Source organism: Podarcis filfolensis (genome assembly GCF_964270895.1).
Source record: "Podarcis filfolensis genome assembly, chromosome: 11".
Taxonomy (NCBI): Eukaryota; Metazoa; Chordata; class Lepidosauria; order Squamata; family Lacertidae; genus Podarcis; species Podarcis filfolensis.
Window position 1 is genome coordinate 19,203,363 of NC_139613.1, and position 19,463 is coordinate 19,222,825.

Below are 19,463 nucleotides of genomic sequence, written 5' to 3' on the forward strand. Positions count from 1 at the left end.
GCCTCTACAATGTCCTCTTGGCAAGTCGAGGGAGCTACTTGTCTTCTCCCACCCTTGTTCCCAATGTAGATCTTTACTCCCCCCCCCCCCGCTTGGAGAGACTGGAGATGCCATTTTGTGTTTGCCTCAGGTGTCAAAATGTCTGGGGCCGGCCCTGGCAGTAACATGTCAGTGTTTATAGTGTGCTCTCATCAGCTTTCTGCCAGGCAGAACAGCTCCAATGTCCTTTCCAGAAGGATGGCATTATTGCGTTAGCATGGTGGTTTGACGTCACCTTGTTCCTGTGCGTACACCGTTTTAAGGGAATTCTTAAGAGCTGGAGGTGGGGGCCCATTCGAGGGGGGGTGCGGGTTGTTGGTCTGTGTGGCAGAAGGGAACATACCATACAGAAATAGCAAGGTTGTTGATGCTCTGCAAGTAATGGCCTGTCCACACTATAAATACAAGGATACCAGAGAATCCAGTTACACGCTGTTGCCATAACTAGTCACAATATACTACTAAACGGTATACAAGGAGGATGACATTCGGTAGCATAAAGTGCCAAGTGCAATAGATTAGGTTTGCAATGAGCTGGGACTTGGGGAGTCATTTGTGTGAAACCGACCATGGCTCCATGCAAATTCCCTTTTAAAAAAGGGTGGAATTGGACCACAAGAAGAGGCCTGCTATGTTTCCCAAACTTGGGTCTTCAGCTGTTGTATGACTACAACTCCCATCATCCCTAGCTAGTTGGTCAGGGATGATGGGAGTTGTAGTCCAACAACACCTGGGGACCCAAGTTTGGGAAACCCCAATCTTGTTCTCTTGCCTCTGGGAAGCCCACTGGCAGGACCCAGTGTGAGAAACTGAGATATGGAAGCTAGGAGCTAAATGGCACCTTAAACTTAGATTATGGGTGCAACAACGGAATGTCTAGGCACACTTTTTTATAACAAGAATAAAGTTGAAAATGAGTGAACTGCAGCTAAAATCGTACATTCATTTTTCACACGGTCATCTGAAGACAACAAAAAATAAAGCCACACTTCACCTGCCCACCCCCCCTAATATTCTTAAGTGGGTCTCTTCTCCAGTCTTCAGAGGGTAACTGGAAGTTGAGAGGCAGAAAAAGGTCCTCCTTTCCTTCCACTCTGCAGTTTTAATCTGAAATCTTAGGTGCAGTACTGCGCTCAGAGCTCAGAAACTGCTTGCACTAATGAAATTCCTTGTTGCAAAATGGGCCTAGAACAATGGGAGTTTTGAACACTGGCGTGACCTGGGTACAACAGCCCTTTCCTCACTCGTGATTCCAAGCAACTGTTCTTCTGGAGATACAGCAAAGCCACTGTAGCTAGAACATTTCTTAAAACACCGAACGCAAACAGCCCATAGGATAAACTTCACATCTAACCATGCCAGTGGTTTCTTCTCTGTATTTGGAACAGAAAGTGCCTTCACCTTTTGCATCCCAACCTGATTTTCGTCTCTCTCTTTGCAATCTTTATTTACTCCTTATTTATAATCTTCCTTCCCTTCCCTCGCTTGCCACCCGTGGTGTTTCTCTGTACCTTCTGCTCTCCTCTGTCAGTTCCTTCTCTCGCTCTTCGGCATTTTGGTTATAGAAATAGCCTTGAAGCGCGTGTTAATTATTCCTCAAACAGTCTGGTTATCGTGTGCTGTGCTGCAGCTGCTGCCCAGATGGGGAAGTCACTTGCTAAAGGCACAGCGACGTGAGCCACTTAATAAGAAAATTATCTCAGTAAAAGGCAGTCATTCGTAGATAGGGGTGTATGTTGGGAGGTGGGGAAATGAGGAAAGGAGTTTTTATGTTCTGTTTGAACTTCCCTGCAAGAAATGTTCAGAGCCGAATTGCCCTGCAATTCAAAAGCTTCCCCTGTGCTTTGGTTGCCAGTTGACAAAGACTGGGCTGACCAGCTGTTATGCCTTTAAAAGCAACATCTTATATATTTCCCCCCTTAACATCTATCATTCTTCCATCATGGAACCCATAGGTGTTCACTCAACTAGGCACTGACCAGACATCCAGGCCAAACCGTCCAACATTTCTCCGATGAAAATAGGGGTGTCCTAAGGAAAAGTGGGACTTTGTAGGATCAAATCAGAAACTTGGACGGCTTCCGTAAATCTGAGACTGTCCCTGGAAAATAGGGACACTGGGAGGGTCTGTAAGGCTTGCTTAGCTCCAACAAGGTGGTGATCTCCTGTATCTTTGCACCATGCCCTGGGACATGACTGGCACAGATTAGCAGGGTATGCTTTTCACAGCATTATTGCCTGCTAATATGGTGTACCATGCTGCTGTTAGATATGTGGTCACAGGGGCAGCCTGAAAGGCTGGCAGCTCTCAGCCCTTATTATTTACCCAAATTTACCACGCTTTCCCTCCTACTCTTTCTCCAAAGAGTTCAGAGCAGTTTAACATATAGTCATAGCTGTCAACCTTCCCTTTTTTTGCGGGAAATTCTCTTATTCTAGTGCCATTTCCCACTGCTGTCCCGGATTGTTAGATATTCCGTAGACTGTCCCCGGGACAGGTGAGGCTGCTGATCCCTTATTTTCGAGGCTGCTGATCCCTTATTTTCAAATCTGAAAGTTGACAGCTATGCATATAGTTCACAGGCAGTCTCTCATTGAGGTAACTCTCAGGGGCAGACCTGCTTAGCCTTGGAAGGAGATTTTACACTGTTGATGTTATTCTTCTGGGCGTATAGCAAAAGCAGGTACTCCGTGGGTACGTTGAGGACCATTCAAAAATGGCTCTAAATCTGCCCCCCTCATTGGCATTCTCAAATAGCACAAGCCGCTCTTGTCACCTCATTTTCCTGCCTGGGTGAGCCAGGCCTGTGACCTTGATGGTGTTCCAGGGGAAGGTTATTGCACAATCCAATGTTGCGTATTGGATTACTGCAGTGCACTTTATGTGGGGCCTGCCCTTATAGCTGGTCCAAAAGCTGCCACTGGTACAGAATGCAACACCTCATTAATGGAGTAGAGTTTTATTTCTACCAGCATGCAACACCTCTGCTGCATTTATGAATTATCAAATGGTATCCAAATTTTCAAGATGATTAAAACAAAAAAGGGGGATTTTGAGGAGCTTGGAAAGGATCTTTGCAAACTAAGGGAATGGGCAGTAAAATGGCAAAGTAAGTTAGGATGCAGATATATCATGCACATTCCACCCCTCAAAAAAGAAAAAGAAAAAAGGAATTGTAGTTTACACCTCCCAGAGCTGCAATTCCCAACACCCTTAAACTTCAGTTCCCATGATTCTTTGGGGAGGAGGGAATATGCTTTAAATGTATGGTGTGGGATTGAAAATGAAACTGCCAGTATCCTAATGCCCTTTTACGAATGCATGGTGCTACTGCACTTTGGGTTCTGTGCACAGTTCTAGTTTATTGTAGACCTGGAAATGCTTCTGAGAAAGATACAGTCAGAGCACCAAGCTCAGTCGATGCTAGGAGAGAGGAAGCAGGATGGAGGCAAGGAGAAGTGTTATGTACTGAGTTGAATAGGATCCAAAATGCAGCAGTCTGATTGGTCCTAGAACAATAGGATCCAGAATGCAGCAGTCTGATTGGTCCACAGGAGCCACCCAATCCAGCTCCAGGTGGAAGTGAATCCACAACCTGATTGGCCTACAGGAGAATCCCGGAATTAGCCAATCACGTAGGGCCCGTTGTGTAAATAATGCATATAAAGCAGACATTCTGGAGGAACTTCCATTCCTCCTCACCACTATGAGCTGAATAAAGAGTATGAAATCTACTCTCGACTCCGAGTATATTTCAAGAAGAAATATCTTTTGTGTTTTCAAGTGACCAATTGGCTTAATTGATCTTGGGAGGACAAATACAGTACTGACTTACACTAACCCTACGTGACAAATTGCAGCACAAAATCGCAGTAATGAGACTTCTGTTAGAAGAGGGGCTTAAGCAGCCACAGAGCCTATTAATTACCAGGCATTATTGTTGTGTTTTTTTGGTAGGCAAGCCTCTTCCTGCCCAGTTTCCAGGATCAGATTAAGCACCTTCCTGGGCTATAATTGGAGAAACACCTCAACTTCCTATAATCCTGGGATCTGTTGAAAGAGGGCTAAGTGACTGAATTTGATGTCAGTCCCTGGGCTATTAAGGAACCAGGGTGGACAATGAAGGCCAAAGTCTCCAGGGAGAGCCTCTATATGTAGCCAGATACAGTACACTTAGTAGTGTACTAGTTGTTTGTGCAAGAGAAAGCACAGGAAAGCAGCATGGCTCCCATGGCTGATTGCGCATCAGATTGCTGTAGCTCTGATACTTCCTGTTACACAACTGGCAGTATTGGGTTTCATATTGCGCCACTATTATTTTATCCCGTACACTGGTGCCATAGCCTGTGCACTGGCGGTCAGAGAACGCTGGATCCGGGCCTGTGGTACGATCGACGGAATAAGCAGAATGCAGCAGTACTGGCTTATTCCATTTTGCACACATTGCCATCTAAAGAGGGGGCTCCCAGCCTCTGCAACTGGTCAGGTGAAGTTGCGTCTGTGCGCAAGTAGTACCACAGTTCCACAGACATACAGGAGGTGTGATCCAGTAGCTGTTGCAGAAACCGTGTCGTCTTATGCGAGATGAATCAGTCACTGCGCTACACTCTCTACCAGTGGCAATCCGATTATGTGTTTACTCACTTGAAGCATTCAAACCAGCTGTATCCCTAAAGGCTTGGGATGGTTCACAAGGCTCAAGGTCCTTCCAGTCAGCCTTCTTACATCACAACAGATGCAACATTGGTGCTCGGGGGTTATGCCGGAAGCATTCAAGGAAAGGTTTCCTTATGGGGGATTTCAGATTTGGCCCCGGTTCAATGCCCTATATTGTTCATTGGGCAAATTGAGGTAATAGGCCAAGTAGCAGGGCCATTGGAATCTGGAGTGCTATCTAGAATCCAGTTGCTTCAGTGTTACAGATATCTATTGGGTAGCACCTGTGCTTTGCCACTGATGGAGTGCAATATGACTCCTGCCCCGTCCATTTTCCAGATTGTTGTGGTCCAGAGAGCAGATCTTAGTCTCCAGTTGTTTGAAATCAGGGGGGCATTTGCTCCCCGACTTGGATTTTCAATTATCTCTGTTTATTTTATTTTAAATTTTTTGATGTACTGCTGTTTCATAGAAAAATATCTGTGTGTCTTACAATAAGACATAAAACCGTGCAGTAAAAGCCATTTTAAAAACTAAAATCATACATTAAAGGTAAAGGTAAAGGGACCCAAGACCATTAGGTCCAGTCGTGGCCGACTCTGGGGTTGCGGTGCTCATCTCGCTTTATTGACTGAGGGAGCCAGTGTACAGCTTCCTGGGTCATGTGGCCAGCATGACTAAGCCGCTTCTGGCGAACCAGAGCAGTGCACGGAAACGAGGTTTACCTTCCTGCCAGAGCGGTACCTATTTATCTACTTGCACTTTGACATGCTTTCAAACTGCTAGGTTAGCAGGAGCAGGGACCAAGCAACGGGAGCTCACCCTGTCACGGGGATTCAAACCACCAACGTTCTGATCGGCAAGTCCTAGGCTCTGTGGCTTAACCCACAGCGCCACTTAACAATTAATTGCCTGCATAGGCCAGGCAGAATAGAATAGTTTCCAAAAGGCATTTAGAAGCTAAAACAAAAGGTGCCTGCTGAATCTCCGTTGGCAGAGTATTCCACAATAGGGGGCCAGTGACACTAAGGCTCAGTTTTGTCATGTTGTCAGGTGAGCCACGCGAGGCCAGGGAACAACCAGTGGTGCTCCTGCAGGTATTTATGTAAGAAATGAAACTTCCAGCCCTATGGAACAATTTCTAGGTGTGTTAAAATAAGTTCCACCGATGCGTTCATTGCACGTGTGTTTGTTGTTATGTTATTGTTAGTAGATTTCCTAATCGTAATGTGCAAAGCTTCCCTGTCCGCCTCCCACCCAAGAGGTGGGTTTTCCAGAAAGTGGTGAATTGGAAATTCCATTTTCCTATGCAAATTACACTATACAAACTAGCCTTGGGAAATCGACACTTTGCACTGGAAAACTGTTGCCCTAGAGAATTATCAAATTTAGCATGCATATTTTAGTTGAATTTTGGGAGGTTCCGGATGATTTGCTTATTGAGATAGATTTGCTTGCACAAAGCTTATCCAAAGGCTAGATTTTATCAAGTCCTTATTGAGCATTCATTCTGATTTGTTTGTGGGAAGGTTATGTAACGACGAACATTCATCCAGATTCGCTTGTGCGTAGTTTGCACGTCTTTCTGTTAGTAATTGGTTCACCTCACACTTCTCGATGTGTTTCCCCATCACTTTCCTAACTGAAAAAAGTCCATTTCTTTCTTTAAAGTGGGTTTGATGGTGTGCTAAGGTGTGCTTTAACCCACTTTAATTGTGCAAACCTAAATATCCCAGTACGGACATTCATCCCTTCTGCAAAATGCAGAGAGTGACCTTTGGTAAACAAAGCTCAGAACTTCGAAACTGCCAGGCCTGCCTAATATTGTATCTGCAATTGGTATCTTTTCATTGTCAACAACGCATTTATGAAATAGACAGAAAACAAAAGCATTGGAAAAGTTTAAAGCACTGGAGAAATCATCTTGGAAAGTTTTCCACAGCACAGCACAGCCTCCCACGCTGCTTTCTGCTGTTCCTGCGGATATGAAGTTATATATTGCAAATCCTTTGGCCGGGGGCTTTTATCAGTGGTGTCCAGTTCATTTTTTAAAATATTGGCTTCTTTTGTATTGTTGCTTTCTTGTGGGAATGCTGTCTTTTAATTGTGGTAACCTACTCTGAGTAGTGTTAAAGCACTTGTAGGGGAGGGGATAAATTTCTTCAATAAGTCCCTGGCTTTGCTACAAAAGCCCTTTAAGTGCAAAAAATCAAAATGAATAAATTTTGTGTGGGTAGACGCTCAAGCTGCCTTTCTCATACTATGGTGCCAATCAGAAGACGCCAATCTCTAGGCTCATTCACCAGTCAGAACAATACATATCCGGCTTGCACATCTTCCTCCTTAAAGATGCACTTTAGTTGTTTGATCTTGAAGACGGTGATTGGGATTCTTAATGACACTTTCCATTGACTCCTACACTTTCTCTTGAATCAATGGTGTTTTTGCTCCATCTAACAGCTTTATAATGTGTTTCAAGCTATTGCCTGTGGGAGTTAATTGGATTTGTCAGCAATATAGTAGGGAAAGAAATGAGATGTTGCTGCAGCTTATTTTCTACAAGGGGGGAAAAACACACACATGGCTTTCGGTCATTTATGATTGAGCTTTTAAAGGTCAGCTTTTAACTCTCTCCATAGGAGGCCAGCTCATCTCACTGCACCGTTTTTCGTTTGTTGTTGTCTTGGCTGTGTACCTTCAACCAGTTCTGTGTTTTGAACATTTGCAACACAGCCCTGTTCACGCTTACTGAGAAGGAAGACCCTCTCTCTCTCTCTCTCTCTCTCTCTCTCTCTCTCTCTGTGTGTGTGTGTGTGTGTGTGTTTAAGTTATGATATTCACCTTATAGGGCTGTTGTAAGAATTACTGGTAAGAAGTTGCTGCAGCACTCGAAAGCACTATATATAGAAACATAAGAAGAAGCTGTCTTTTACCAAGTCAGACCAATAGTCCATCTAGCTCAGTATGGTCTACAGCAGTGTTAGAAATTTGCCAGGCACATTTTGCGACTGGTAAGGGTCCAATTGCGACCACGTGGAGATCTCTGGATGCTAGGTTGGTGACAGACATCTCCATCTGCCTGGCCCCTCCAGCTTTCTTAAGCAGGTCAGCAGAAGGGCTTATTTATTGCATTTCTGTCCTACCCTTTTCCTGCAAGGAATACATGGTTCACTCTCCTCCTCAGTTAATCCTGACAACGACCCTGTGAGGTGGGTTAAGAGGCTGTGACTGGCCCAAGGTCACCCAGTGAGCTTCATGACTGAGTGGGGATTTAAGCCCTGATCGCCCAGGTCCTGGCTGACACTCTTGACCACACTGGCCTCACAGAGTACTTCTGCTATGGGGCAGCTCTATAAATTAAGTAGGTAGATAAATATGGGGAAAGCAAAATGTCACTTAGAGGAGGATCTGAACTGTTTTCCTTGAAGCTTGAATTTGTTTTATTCTGGATTGTTGTATTTGATGTTTTCATGTGTTGTAAACCGCTAAGATTTTCCCCCCTTTAAAATATGTAACGTTATAGAAACAAAATGACTAACGACAACTGCTACTACAGTGGTACCTCGGTTTAAGAACAGCCCTGTTTATGAACGATTTGGTTTTCGAACTCCACAAAACCGGAAGTAGTGTCCCAGGAGGCCTTATTAGGGAAAGTGCACCTCTGTTTAAGAATGGTTTGGTTTAAGAACGGATTTCCAGAACGGATTAAGTTTGTAAACCGAGGTACCACTGTACTACTACAAATTTCATTGGGGGGAAATGGCAGCTAGACATTCTGTTGTGGCAACCGTAACCTAGGTTTAAGGGGCCCTGACTGGCTTATATGTCTGAGTTCCTAACACTGGTCTAACACTGGCTGCCAGTAGCTCTCTGGGTTTTCAGGCTGGGTTTTCTCCCAAGTATATACACAAAGTATCAAATGTGGTGACAGTAATAATAATGCAACAAAACAACAACACCACAAACTGGCTTATAAGTATAAAACCAAATTTACTAGAATAGAGATAGACTTGTAACCATTCAAGCAACAAACATACTAAGGTGCCATGTGCAAAACAAAGCCTAGAGATACTGTAAACATGGAGTGGATAAATGTACAACTGTATCTTAACAAGTGACATGGCCATTGTGGCGGCACGGGGTTGCCGTTCTGTGATTGGACTTGCGCTACTTGTTGAACGGTTCATTTATCCAGTCTGTATAACATTTATTGCACGTGTAATTGTTAAGATACAGTTGTACATTTACCCACTCCATGTTTACAGTATCTCTAGGCTTTGTTTTGCACATGGCACCTTAGTATGTTTGTTGCTTGAATGGTTACAAGTCTATCTCTATTCTAGTAAATTTGGTTTTATACTTATAAGCCAGTTTGCAGTGTTGTTTTGTTGGGTTTTCTCCCAAGCCTCCTTGGAGAAGCTGAATATGGAACCTGCGACCTTCTGCACGCAAAGCTATGGCCCTTCCTCTAAAATGCAAACATAAATGCTAGGTATTATTTATGCATGGTCTTGTAAAACCCTTTTCTGCATGGTTACCTATTACACAAGCTATTGCCATGCAATCTTATACCTGCAGGAATTCTCTCCTCTGCGCTATCAACGGTGAAGAAGCCCTGCCCTCTACTGTGTTGTCTGCTGAAACTTTGCTGCTGATTAACAATGCAGTCCAATGCTTGTCTGCTCAGAAGTAATCCTGGCTGAAGTCAGTGTGACTTACACCCAGGTAAATGTGCATAGGATTGCAGCTGTAATGGCTGCATATGTGTTAGCTAACAGTACAGATTTTCGTTTTTGGTGCTTGTTGTAAATTCCCACTTTGTCTTGCGTATATTTTGATGTTTGTGCTTGAATAACAAGGAGAATTTGAAGTCATAAACAAAACATTATTTTTAGAAAAGAAAATTGTTAGCAATTATCTTATTTGGCATATTGTGTAATGGCTGTGATGGCAGATCTTGGAATTGTTAAATGCTAAATGGTCTATGTAAAGGGGTTGTTGTTGTTGGGTTTTTTCCCCCGTAACTGTTGCTTGATTTGTCAATAACCCCCCTGCTGAAACACACATACACTAAACTTGATAATATTTTGCTTCTTTGCAACGTCAAAATTCAAGCTGAGCATTTTGTTCTGAGTTTTTTTATATACGCCAAATTTTGGATTGATTTAATTACAGCTTTCTATTTTGAAATCCATCTATATCTTGAAAAAGCATACCAGTTGCTACTAGTTTGCAACCAAATAAAGAATTTATAACAATCTAGGGAAAATAATTCAAAACCTCTGGTCCTCCGGCCTAAATGCAAGGATACTGAGCAATATCATTTACTTGGCTTAGCGTCCAAACTTTTGCATAAACGAGGCTACTTTAAGTGTTAAATCTCTTTGGTATTACTTACTGAACATTTTGCATACCACTATAAATTATGTGCAGCACTGTAAAACTGTTATTACTATAAAAATGAAAAAAGGAATGAAGTGTGTATGTATAATGTTCTTTAAACATTCAAAATCTGGTTGTAAAAAAGATATAGCAGATTAACTCACCCTGCCTGAGGCAAGGTGCTTTCTTGAGTTCATTTAGAATACTGCTACTTTAATTTCATAATTTAAACAGATGAGGAGAGCAAATAAGTCTACATTGGCAGAGATCTAATGGGCTGTAGATGAGCATCGCTCAGCCTTTAAATTAATGCTTCTTCTGTGTTTACCTTGTAAGATACAGAAAAAGTGTATGCTTAAGAAATACTGAGACCCAGTATTTAAAGTCGGCTCTAGGAGGGAGAGAAGCAGGGGGAGACTCGCTCAAAAGCACTGACTGTCTTGCATGCCAGCGTAATGAAAAGCTGCATTTTCCGTGGCCCAACCACGTTGCCCTGAAACAGATGGTGATGTTTATGGAGACTGAAGCAGGCTCTGGAAGAATTATTCAGAAAAAAATGCTTAGCGCTTCATACTCAAACCGCTCTCTGAGGTTAATGAGACAACTCAGGTGGCCTCGGTGGCACAGATTGAGTGTCTTCCATCAGCTTCGGCTGGTGCCCCAGCTGCGCCCTTACTTGGACAGAGACAGCCTAACTACTGTTGTCTGTGCTCTGGTAACCTCTAGGTTAGATAACTGCAACACGTAGAGCTGCCTCTGAAGATGGTTTGGAAACCTCAGCTAGTACACTGGGGCATGATGGCTTGAGCATATTATACCGATCCTAGGCTGGCTGCATTGGCTGCCAATTAGTTTCCGGGCCCAATTCAAAGTGCTGGTTTTGACCTCTAAAGCCTTAAGCAGCTCAGGACCACAATACATCAAGAACCACCTTTCCCCATATGAACCCACTCAGACCCTGGGATCATCTTCTGAGGCCCTTCTTCGTGTGCCTCCTCTGTGTGAGGTCCACTGAAGAAGAAGAGAAGAAGAAGAAGAGTTTGGATTTGATATCCTGCTTTATCACTACCCGAAGGAGTCTCAAAGCGGCTAACATTCTCCTTTCCCTTCCTCCCCCACAACAAACACTCTGTGAGGTTAATGGGGCTGAGAGACTTCAGCCCAAGGTCACCCAGCAGCTGCATGTGGAGGAGCAGAGAAGCGAACCCGGTTCCCCAGATTACGAGTCTACCGCTCTTAATCACTACACAACACTGGCTCTATTGTCAAGTCAAGAACACTTACAGAATGCACCCACAATAAATACTGGTCTAGAGAGGCCCCTGATACACAAAAGATCAATCCAAATGCCTTACTCAAAGCCATGGGTTGTCCTAGTATGAAACTATAGCAGACATAGCAACTGTCTTGAGCATTGCACGGCATTAAGCATACCAAAGTGATTATATAATCATCTGTGTGTATTTCATGCAGCAGGGAGTGGGGAGAAAAAGCAGAGCCAATTTAATAAAGTTTCTGCGGCGGGAAGCAAATTGAATATTTGCCCTATCAACCCAATCAGCAACGATAGCCTCTGCCAAGCACGACTGTCTTTTTCTGTAGTACAAATGAACCTTAAGCTCAGTGAGTGTAAACCATCTGTGACCATTCAAAGCCTTCTTTCTATAAATAAGATTTTCATGGGACAGCATGAAACCATAACCCCGCAGGCACAAAGCAGATTTGCCTGATTGGCAAGGAATCAACTGCATTTCCTTTTCCTGAAAGGGTAATTTGAGAAGCACAGTGATGGACTCTGGTTTCTTTGATGTGCCATTGGCCCCAAGCAGGAGTTCCTAGACTGGTGGTTTTGGTTTTTGGTTTTGTTTTGTTTTACCAGACATTCCTTTCTCTCCAATAAATGAAACCCAGCAAATCTGGATATTCTTCTAGAGATGTGAAGGTTTTTTCTGTAGGAGGGAACCAAAAACTGGGGGGCAAACAGATTTCCCCCCCAGGCCTTAACATCTCCATTTTGAAAACCCAAATAGGCCTGTTTTGGACCAATTCATATGTTAGAGAAAGAGCCCAGTAGTAGACTATTCCAGGCACGGTGTCCCTTGTTATAAATCCTTAGCGTCTTCAAGCTGGACCAAGAATGATCCCTTTGAGAACCATTGATAATCAATGGGGTTAGTACTGAGCTAGATGAGCCAAAGGAGAATAAGGCAGCAGGTTGAGGCTGATGGGAATTGTAGTCCAAAACCTCTGGAGGGCACCAGGTTGTGAAGACAAGTCTAGATGGGCCGATGTGCGAACTCAAGGAAGTATGTCCTTTCCTTTCACCAGTGCAGCAGGGCAGCAGACCACTTGAGGAGTTTGGATTTGATATCCCGCTTTATCACTACCCTAAGGAAGCTCAAAGCGGCTAACAATCTCCTTTCCCTTCCTCCCCCACAACAAACACTCTGTGAGGTGAGTGAGGCTGAGAGACTTCAGAGAAGTGTGACTGGCCCAAGGTCACCCAGCAGCTGCATGTGGAGGAGCGGAGACGCAAACCCGGTTCCCCAGATTACGAGTCTACCGCTCTTAACCACTACACCACACTGGCTCTCTGTCTGTCCACTGACTGTCCACCTGACATCCCTCAGATAACTTTATGACCACTACTCCATAGCAATTGTTGTTATACAATTCCATTCACCATATAGATGGGTTTATGAAGCATTCCTGTATCCTTCTGCTGTGCTGAAGAAGAATTCCATGAAACAGTGGGTATATCCAGAATCACTGTTCACTACGTCTGTTTGCGGACTACTTCGGCAGCGTTGGACGTCATAAAACAAAACTTTATGGCTTGTTTTCACCAGATAAGAATCTGACCCATTGCTTCTTTCAGACACTTGCATATTCTACAAAGACTTTCAGAGACTTATAAGACTTTCATTTGGTTCTATGTTTTCAAGAGAATCCATCAAGAGTGCATATTTTGTGACTTTCAGAGATTTATAAGATTTCTGTTTATTTGGTTTTGCAGAGAGTGCATATCATATATTTCATACTGTTCAATGGTCTGTATAGATCATATAAAGAGTTTATATTGGCATTGCATTGTTGTACTTGGTCAGCGTGTTGCTTTGAATATTACTGATCCTCAGAACCTGACATGGGCTTGAGCCAATGCAAGACTTGAGTTTTTCAAGGAGCAGCGGTTCCTGCCCAGTGCTTGTTAAAAGCAGAGTGGGATCTAAAATAGAATTTGTGAATAAATCTCTTGAAGCCCCTTCTTAAGGGTGTCTCCAGATGTTCAGCATTTTGCTGCAGGGATTGAAGCTCATACCAGATTTTTAAGTTTGTGCATTTCAAGTGAATTAAAGCTCTTGCCTTGCTCCAGCACAACAAAAACCCAGACTTTTGCAATGATGGGGAAATGCATCGAAAACTGTGAGATGAGCAAATGATTAGAGGGAAGACCTGTAAACAATTCCGGATGGATGGTTGTTGTGAATGAACCTTCCTCTCTAAGCAAATCAGGAGAATGCTCAGTAAAGACCATACATAATCTAACCTCTAAATGAGCTTTGTGCAAACAAATCAGAATAAATGCTGAATAAAAGTTTGCCTGTCAGCATTTAAGCTTACCATCCCGTCATTAAACCAAAGTAACAGGGTTTTAAGAGAAAGAGAGGGAGATATGTTTGTATTTTACTGGTTGGTTCCAAGGTTGGCTTTCCAAGGTTCATGCTGCTATTGAATTTATTAAGGAAATCAATTGTGCCAAGACACCTCACCATCCCTAATCGGTTTACGGTTGCAGAAATTAACTCCTCGGGCAATAAATGAGATCATCACACGCCTGCAAGTTTCCTGGCTGTGAAACATTTATAAAAAATCAATTGACCACTGTAGAATGAAATGAACTCTTTTTGTTCTTGTTTTTTTTAAAAAAGTATAAGATGCAAAGTAGTTTTATTATGTCACCTGCAGCCTTTCCTTTATTTGACTTAGTGTATCTTAATTACGTTTACTCCAAGGTAAGATCCCTTGAGTTCATCAGGACTCAACTCCCCCCCCACCAAAAGGAACATAGGGAGCTGTCTTATACTGAGTGATTTAGCACATTGGTCCATCTCACTCTGTATTGCCAACAGTGATGGGCATTGGCAGTCTGTGCTTTCAGACAACGGTTTCTAATAGTCTATCTGGAGACACAGGAGATGGAACATGGACCTTTTGAATGCAAAGCATATTCCTCAAAAATCGATCTGCACATCTGCCAAGTTTGTAACTGCCACTTCCCATCATTCAGCCCAGGAGCAGCCTTAAGGGCGGTTACTCTCTACATGTTGTTTGACTTACATTGTCCCTGACAGTGTGGCAGATGGTCAGGAATGCTGGCAGCAGCTAGAGAGAGGACCAAGTTGTCTACCCAGCTTCAGGCTTTACTGCTGCACACTTTAGATGAGGGCAGAAGACACCAAGCACTGAGCTGTGACTCCTAATCAGATTCTGGCAGTAACCGGTCATGCCAGATCATTAGTCTGCCTTCTAGCTTAAGATACACATGGCTGGTTGTATGTTACAGAATCACAGAATTGTAGAGTTGGAAGGGACCACAAGGACCATCTAGTCCATGGGTAGGCAAACTAAGGCCTGGGGGCCGAATCTGGCCCAATCACCTTCTAAATCTGGCCCACGGACGGTCCGGGAATCTGTGTGTTTTTCAATGTGTAGAATGTGCCATTATACAGTGGTACCTCGGGTTGCATACTCTTCAGGTTACAGACTCCACTAACCCAGAAATAGTACCTCGGGTTAAGAATTTTGCTTCAGGATGAGAACAGAAATCATGCAACAGCAGTGGGAGGCCCCATTAGCTAAAGTGGTGCTTCAGGTTAAGAACAGTTTCAGGTTAAGAATGGACCTCCGGAACGAATTAAGTACTTAACCCGAGGTACCACTGTATTTAAAATGCATCTCTGGGTTATTTGTGGGGCATAGGAATTCGTTCATCTTCCCCCCCCCAAAAAAAAGTATAGTCCAGCCCCCCACAAGGTCTGAGGGTCAGTGGACCGGCCCCCTACTGAAAAAGTTTCCTGACCCCTGATCTAGTCCAACCCCCTGCAATACAGGAATCTTTTTGCCCAGCGTGAGGCTCAAACCCAGCATCTCATGCTCTACCAAACTGAGTTGCTGGCCCACTATTTTGGCAGAGTTTCCCCCGCCCTGCCTTTTGCTCTGCCTTTTGCCTGTTGCTGAATGTTTGAAGATTCTGGACAGATTAAAATAAAGTACTTCTTCACACAGCTCATAGTTAAACTATGGAACTCCCTCCTGCAGGATGCAGTGATGGGGCCACCAACTTGAATGGCCTTAAAATAGGATTGGACAAATTCATGGAGGATAAAGCTACCAATGGCCACTAGCCGTGATTGTTATGCTCTGTCTTCATGATTGGAGGCAGTAAATGCTTCTGAATACCAGTTGCTCAGAAGCACAAGAGGTATTCTGCTTCAGTGTTTCCCATCTGGGTGGTCACTGTGAGAACAAGGTGCTGGTCCGGCAGGCTCTGCTTACGTTTTTTATGACTGCAAGTGGCACGCAGGTTCCACAGTGTGCAAAACTGGTGGTGGCAAAATGAGTCAGAAATCCTTACTCCGCGATCTGATCCAGCGCGGTAGTTCTCATGCTCTTACGGCCTCATTCTGCAGCCGAGCCAGGATTTGTTCAACACAATCTATTCACCAGACTCTGCTGGCTCGCTGGTTTGCAGACATCCAGGGGCCTGTTAATCAGTGCATTCATTAAGCTGCACTTAATTGCCCGGCAAAGATGCATCCTGTTCTACACAGAACATAGTAGCTCTTTCTGTTTACATGGAAATCGAAAGGATGCATTAATTTGGGGGTTATGAAATAGTCAAAGACCATTCTTTAAAACAAAATAAGAAATGTAAGAGTATAAGAAGAGCCTGCTGGATCAGGCCAGTGGCCCATCTACTGTGGCGGGGAGTTCCATAGCTTAATTATGTGCTGGGTACTTTTTTTATTCATCCCGAATCTTCCAACATTCAGATTTCATTGGATGTACAGTACACAAATTCTAGCATTATAAGTGAGGGAGAAGAAGTTTTCCCTGTCCATTTTCTTCATCCCATGCATGGTACTTTCCTTTTCTCTAAATTAAAAAGTCCCAAGTAGTGCAAGCTTTCCTCAAAGGGGAGTCGCTCCTTCCTGTTGATCATTTTCGCTGCTCTTTTCTACAGCAATGTGAATTTATTAGTAAAGCAAAATACAGGAACTGGGAAGCTCTTAAAACGGGATTGTTATAAATCTAGTGTCGGCAATTATGCTGAAAAAGCTGCTCCGTTTTTTGGCAGAGTTTTCATTTGTTTACTAACAGTATTTCTATGCCATCTTCGTACAGTGGTACCTCGGGTTACATACGCTTCAGGTTAAATACGCTTCAGGTTACAGACTCCGCTAACCCAGAAATAGTGCTTCAGGTTAAGAACTTTGCTTCAGGATAAGAACAGAAATCAGGCTCCGGCGGCATGGCAGCAGCAGGAGGCCCCATTAGCTAAAGTGGTGCTTCAGGTTAATAACAGTTTCAGGTTAAGAACGGACCTCCGGAACGAATTAAGTACTTAACCTGAGGCACCACTGTAGTTTTCCCAGACCCCGGTAAGCAAGCCCTCCGCCTCGCAGGATGGCAATTCAGGGGGCTCCTGACTTTGCACAATTTTCACCTTTGTGCGTGGACCCCCAGAACCAAACCCTTGCAAAAGTGGTGGGTCCACTGTACACCTTTAATTGTTCAGTGCATGCAAGCCTGGCTTGGCTCTTCAACGGCTTGTAAGGCATTCCAGCTAAACGGGTCTGGGCGCCTTTAACACTTTCAGCTACTTCAGATCATGCTCTGCACCTCTTCTTCACCCACTCAAATTGTGATTCCCTAGAGTGGTTGCTGACAACACACAATATGTAAAGCAGGAGGTCCCTGTGAGTCTGAGGAAGAGGCCACTGAGGAGTTTAATAGTATATAATTGGGGGGACGGAACAGATATAGAAAAGGCAACCTGTACACGAAGAAATATGGCTTTTCACTTGAGGCCTTTGTGTGTGTGGCTCAGCTGAAAGGAGAAATGGTCTTCTTGTTGCCCGTATCATCTCATCCTCCGAAGAAGTATTTGATAGCTCCTCCGTGGTGTGTTTCCTTATCGGGTTTCGCAAAAGCTACCTAGCTCCATCGCAGCAGCTTCTGGTAGTGACAGAATGTTATCAGATCATGTGAGGTTCAGCTGGGGCTGTTATTGAAGCTGACATCTGCAGTGCCTGGTTCTTCCTGGAAAGCGAGGCTCTGATTGCAGGCTGTGTTCAATAAACTACGTACTTGAAAGGTCATTCAAGTGGCAGGGTGAGAATTTCTTGCTTCACAGAAACTGTCGCTGTTGCATGCGCCCATTTCAGTGGCCCTCCCGTAGGTGGCAAGGATTCCTTATGGTCCGTATTTGTATTGGAGGCAGCTCCCCGTCCCGCTTGAGACTCGCTGGAGAACAACAGAGAGTGCAAAAGAAAACAAGAATTCCCTTGCTGGCTTGGAGCAAAGTTCCGTCACATCCAGAATTCCAGGCTTGGGTTTTGTTTTGGTTTTTTGAAGCAGCCAAGCTGATGCTTCTGGGCACGTTTGCAAGCTGGACATTAAGGTGAGAGCTGCCTGGTGTTTGTCTCCAGTATCTAGTACTCAAGAGATAAACTGCTTCTGACTATGGAGGTTCATTTATCTATCATACCAAATAGCCTCTAAGAGATCTATCTCCCCTTTGAATTAATTGAATCCTTTTTTTAAAGCCATCATAGAATAAGTAAAGGGTAAAGGGACCCCTGACCATTAGGTCCAGTCATGACCGACTCTGGGGTTGTGGTGCTCATCTCTCTTTATTGGCCAAGGGAACCGGCGTACAGCTTCCGGGTCATGTGGGCAGCATGACTAAGCCGCTTCTGGCGAACCAGAGCAGCACACGGAAATGCCGTTTACCTTCCCGCCGGAGCGGTACCTATTTATCTACTTGCACTTTGATGTGCTTTCGAACTGCTATGTTGGCAGGAGCAGGGACCGAGCAACGGGAGCTCACCCTGTCATGGGGATTCTGATCGGCATGTCCTAGGCTCTGTGGTTTAACCCACAGCACCACCCGTGTCCCTGATCATCATAGAATAGAAACATAGAATTGTAGAATTAGAAGGGACCCCGTAGGGTTGTTTAGTGCTGCTTCGAAAATGGGGCCTGAACCCACAGCCCTGAGATTAAGAGTCTCATGCTCTACTGACTGAGCTATTCCAACAACCCATCAAAGGGCTTTAAAAGGCTCTTTGGGGATTCCTTAAGATACTTGTGTGCAGAAATAAGACATAGACGTGTCATAGAGTTGGAAGGGATCCCAAGGGTCATCTAGTCCAACCCCCTGCAATGCAGGAATCGTCTGCCCAATGTGGGCAAATGCTTCTGGATTGGTTAAACACCACCTGACTTGCTTGGTCATCAGCTGTAGTGCACAAGATCACTCATGTAAAAAAAAAAAGAGAGAGAGAGAGAGAGAGAGAGAGAGAGAGAGAGAGAGAGAGAAAGAAAGGGGACTGCAGTTGACTATCAAGGGTAATTAGTAAGTAATCCCGTGATTAAGAGTGATATAGATGGGGGCAGAGTTGTCATATATCTCAGTATCAACACTAGGCGTATATGGTTTGGCCAGCTCCCAAAATCTATGAATAGAATCTATAAATAGAAGGAAAAAGCAACAGAACACAGCTCTCATCCAGAACTAATGAAAGTCTTCTCTTTCTCCATACCCAGTCTTTCATCTGAAATTGCATTGTGTGAACGACTGAATGCTTTGTCAGGAGGGGAAAATCGATGTGAACCACTTACTAGTAGGAGCAGTTCTGGTTTGTGGAATAGAAGTGTCACTAGGCATGAGAAGACCCTGTTCGCACCTAAACTGGTATTTGGGCAAACCTCGAGCCTGATGATGCCCCCTTTTTGTATCCTGTTTTGTTTACAGTCCTGTCAGCACTCACCAATGGAGTTTGCTGTTGTAGAGTTTAAAATACCCTATGAGATAAGTGCAACCCTATGTAGAAGACACATGCAATGTCAACTACATACAGAAAGAAGAAATCAATTTATAAAACCTCTGTTCGTGAAGGAAATCAATTTAACCAAAGCTGGGAGAGGTTGAAATGGCTGCTGAGCGATGCCGATGACTTTGTAACTTAGAAAATAGCTCTCCATGCCTTGGCAGCTAGGAAAATTAGGGCAAAAGAACTAGAGGTAAAGTGCAAAGGGGATTCGCGGATTTAGTTTGTACATTTTATATGAGATCTGCCTTTTATTCTATGCAACAAAG

General features: G+C 44.0%; 1 protein-coding gene across 8 annotated transcripts in view; it reads left to right on the forward strand.

Annotated features, from left to right (window-relative positions):
- GHR (growth hormone receptor) overlaps positions 1–19,463 on the forward strand; it is a 103,865-nt gene that overhangs the window by 23,808 nt on the left and 60,594 nt on the right. For 2 of the 8 annotated variants that reach the window (XR_014539637.1, XM_083576166.1), the window contains exon 1: positions 17,430–17,762. The exons of the other annotated variants lie outside the window; for them this stretch is intronic. The gene's annotated coding sequence lies outside the window, so the exon portion shown is untranslated. Of the gene's footprint in view, positions 1–17,429; positions 17,763–19,463 lie in introns of those variants that run through there. 8 annotated transcript variants of the gene reach the window in all.